This window comes from Saccostrea echinata, unplaced genomic scaffold (assembly GCF_033153115.1).
Source record: "Saccostrea echinata isolate AGI-Se365-2 ecotype Australia unplaced genomic scaffold, CSIRO_AGI_Sech_v1 ptg000011l, whole genome shotgun sequence".
Lineage (NCBI taxonomy): Eukaryota > Metazoa > Mollusca > Bivalvia > Ostreida > Ostreidae > Saccostrea > Saccostrea echinata.
Window position 1 is genome coordinate 3,269,608 of NW_026889760.1, and position 4,535 is coordinate 3,274,142.

Below are 4,535 nucleotides of genomic sequence, written 5' to 3' on the forward strand. Positions count from 1 at the left end.
AAATATATTACAATGACAATGAAGGAGACATTCTTTCAGGTGTCTGTGAAGCAAAATACATTGAACTCTGAACAAAGCTGAGGCTTATATTGCGGCTTGAGATGGACAGTCGTAAGAAAACTAAAATGGTGGACAAAGCTAGCGAATCATGTTCAGCTTTAAATTTAATTCCATTCGTCTTTATAACAAATTCATGACCGTTTGAAAAAGTAATCTTTATAACATTGTATTTGATGATGGAAATCAAAAAGAAAATAAACAGTACGAAAGGAGAACTATAGGAATTTGTTTCATTCCTAAATTCCAAATACCCTTATTCACTTAATTTTTATGATCGGTATGGTATAAAATTAGAAATATAATTATGCTTTGAAGGATTTTTTAATTTTATTTTATGTAAACAAAATCAGTATTTATCAATCTTTATCAATACATTTTTGAATTATATGAATCAGCGATTATTTCCTCCAAAAGTGCATGAACCCCATTAAATTTAAATCTGAATAGAAACATCTTTAAATAGACCTGACGGACGTTATGAGTCACCCACATGTGACTCAGAAGGGGACCATAGGTTACCTCTCCGTCTGTCTAGCTGTCCTTCTGTTTGTCAATTCGTCCTCGCTATCTCTGACTTTTTCCACATGCTTGCAGATATACATGTAGTTAGTTTTTTTAATCGTAGTAAGCTACAGATCCGATTTGCATTTCGTACAATTTCGATAAAATTTGATGGATTCATGACCTTGCACTCCATTTCTCAGGGGAATCAGACTACATTGAACTTGTGCCTTAATGGGGACTCGTATGATTTATAAACAATACGCAATAATTGTCTACTCTGATCAACACGAGTTCTTCTGTGAATTGAAGATTTTATTAAGAAAAAGTTATTTAGTGACAGTTTCAATATAACACCACGACAGAAGATATAGATCAGAAAACCCTTAATTAAAGGTACCAGGTGATTGTAAATATAAACAAATGAATAACATAATTGTGTTTTGGCGTGCTTGTCATGGCCATTTAATAGATATACAATATATCAGAAAAGTACAAATAATGAACAAATGTATACGCCGCTGAGAAACATTTGGCAGCATAAAAATTAAGCAACAGAAGTGCCATCTTGATCCATGGAGCCTGGAAAAACAGTACCCCTGGAGAAAGCAATCTATGCATCTATGCAAAATAATGTTGGTGAAGAAAAGTTGCACTTAATAAAATGATGCAATGCATTGCCCAATGTATTGATTAATATGGAATTGCCCAAGTCAGATAAGTGAAGCCCATCTTTCCTAAATAAAGCCCTTTGCTGCACACTAATGTCTGGGTAACAAATAGATGCTCCCCGCCCCTGAAACCTATTATTGACGAATGTTAATTGTACAAGCTCTATTTATTCTACGTTTGCATTTTTCACCCTCAGTGTTTGCAAGGCAATTAACCCAACTATAGCGTGGCAAAATATGAGACCAAATCAAAGCAGTATGGAGGAGTACATCAGCAATGTCTGCTAAAATAGATTAAAAAAATTTTTGGAGGCCTCTTAATGTGTTGTGAGGCTGACCTATATTGTTGCCCCCACAGTGAATGACAATTATCTTTGGAGCCTTGTTCCTTGATAACAAAGATTGAATTGTTGGATACAACTGCTCCCAAACCATACCCCGAATCCCTTGCCACAATATGGTGAATAACTCAAGACAAAGATGGTTTTGATTCAAATTCTTTGTATATAGATTGGCCCAATGTATTATGGATGAATCTATGATCCAGATTGAATCTATAAACAAATTGAAATGAGCAAAGATGAACACATTTATTTTAAATTGTTAATCATGGAAACTGGTCTCTTGAAATTAGATAATTAATTTCCAGATGAATTAAACACCTAATTAGGTACTTAACTAGTACATGACAATGGCCTTATGTAAGATTTGTAAGCAACTGAATGCCACCTTCCCATCTTCTTAATATGCTCCTCGGTATAACCCTTGATATACAAGTAGGTTGCACCCCCAATCCGAAATGAATGTGTCTTAAATGAAGATGATTGAATATGTAAAAACTTTAAAGCCTTTTTCAACATGGATGAAAATTGGTATTGGGTCAGTGGTTTCAAGTTCAGGTGTGAAAAGAAGGACCCCTTTTTGAATATGATTAGATAAAGCAGAATATCTCTGCAATGCTTGAAACAACAATGCTGTATCATTTGATCTTTGGACTTGAACAACTGCCCCTAAACCAGACTGATCAGTCTTTGAGGTTTTTATAAAAATTGAAATGGTATCACATGAAAAAGTAACATGATCAATACCTAATTCCACCACTTCGCTCATTCTAAGTAAGGCAAAAAAGCCATTGTAAAGGCAGATTGAAATAAAGTTGCCTCAAAAGTAGAAAAACACAAATGAGGCAACACATCAATAATTTTTGACAACAAACACAATGTGATGGGCTTTCTAATATCTTGTGAAAGATTAGATTTCTTGTAACCCGCTAATAACTTCTTTACAATAAACGAGTCAACTGGATTTTGCCAGCCATGTAAATTGACCAGAAAACTTATTGCTGACAAATAGCATTTGGCAGTAGAAAAAGCTAGTCCGCTTTCTGAAAGATAAGCTATAAAATTTATCACATGATCTACCGGAGGAGGCCAAACTTGCTGAAATGATGATTCTAGTCTAAATTTGTTAAAACATTGCCATCCTTGCCAATACACCCTAGCTGTGTTTTGAGAAACACTGGCCTGCAGGAGACTGTCTATAGATGCTGAATAACAGTCCAGAACTCCATATGAACGATGAAGGGATCTTAAGCAGTGTCAAATATTTAAACAATGGGATAGCTTGACAAGTATGTTTTGTTAAGTATACTGAAGCAAATATAGAAAAGGCATCGAGCCATTGTGAAAAACTTGAAATTTTTTGGTCCTTCTGCTTTGGTTTTACTTGGAAAACCCCATCCTCAAATACAACTTCATTTGATGAGTTACAGTAGGATCATGGGACAAAACGGTTGCAAAACTTACAAATTGATCATTATTTTTTTTTTCTTTTGTATTTTGCGGCACATGAGCAGCAAGTGGAGAAGCCGCACTGATAAAAGGGTTCGGCAAATTATTTAAGGGGTCATAATTGATCGTACCTGAAACATTTGTACCAGAATCTTTGTAAAGGTAGTAGATGTGGATGGGCCTGACGCACGCTGGCTTTCGATCAATGGCACCGACTGCACGGACTGTGTCGCACTCTACATCACCGCCGGTGCTGTATTTGGCATCAACACCGGTGACGAACTCTGCAAAACCACAGGGGCCGCACTTTGTATCCCCGCCGGTATCGAAATCTGCATTACTGACGAAGCTGCACTTTGCGTTACGTCACTGGGTTGAATAATGGCGGAGGTAGCCCTGGCCCGCGTCGTTGTCGCAACTCGCCGATTTCTAAAACCAACAGTCAAATTCACAGTATTTGTCCTGTAGTATGGACTCCTTGTCTTGGAATTTCTCGATGCCCGCAGCATTTTTTACTTTTATTTATCCTAGGATTGCAGGATGACAACTGATTGAATGCTACTGAAAATAAGCACGTCTGCCCTTGACTTACTACGAAATAGAAAGGAATAATCTAGAAGACATGCGCAATAAAGGAAGTGAATCAGCATACCGAACCCAAATTAAATTAGACAAGTAAGAGTTACGCATCTTTGAATACAACTGCACAAAATAACCAGGTTTATCCACATTGGATAAACCTCATTATCAAGACTTCCATCATTACATATTTATTTTAATGGTTACACATGTATTTAATTCAAATAAATAAAAGTGAATCTTTAGCAAAACAATAAATTAATCTTACCAAATCTTTTAAATGAATCCTATTCTTAAGTAATCTGGTTTGTTTGTTTGTTTGTTTTTTGTTTTTTGTTTTTTTTTTGTTTGTTTGTTTGTTTTTTTTTTTTTGTTTTGTTTGTTTTTTTTTTTTTGTATAGGTGATGTACATTTAAAAACTCGCAAAATTTCTTTCTGAACGACAACACTTAAATGATTTTCCCTTGGGCTGCTTTTATCTATACACTTTCATGTTTAAAGAGTGTAAATCTTCTGATGTGGGCAAAAGAAACGTTTTTGGCAATAAAGCGACATTTTACTATTTAAAATAAGTAAAATGATATTTACTATGCATAAATGTATACATGTGCATACATGTTTGATAATACAACCTTAAAACTTTGAAGATGAAACAAAAGTATAATTTTAACGATCAGGCCATCTGTTCAGTACTTTCTTTATATTCATAGATATTAGTAAATTTTAAATGAAAAGGAAACATTAGGGTGAATTCAAAAAAAATGACCAAACACATATTTATCAACCCACACTAAAAATACAGGCAATGAAAATAGATTTCTATGTCTCAGCATATGTCTTTAGATAGTGTCTAAATACCTGCCAAATATCTCGTTGATATCTCAATTAACAAAAAAGTTATGCCCAAAAATGATGCTAAAATTGTCAGGAGTGC

At 34.8% G+C, this 4,535-nt stretch overlaps 1 pseudogene; it reads right to left on the minus strand.

Moving 5' to 3' along the window:
* Window positions 1–1,174: 1,174 nt before the first annotated feature.
* On the minus strand, window positions 1,175–3,531 carry LOC133184833 (uncharacterized; annotated as a pseudogene).
* Between the last annotated feature and the right edge of the window lie 1,004 nt (window positions 3,532–4,535).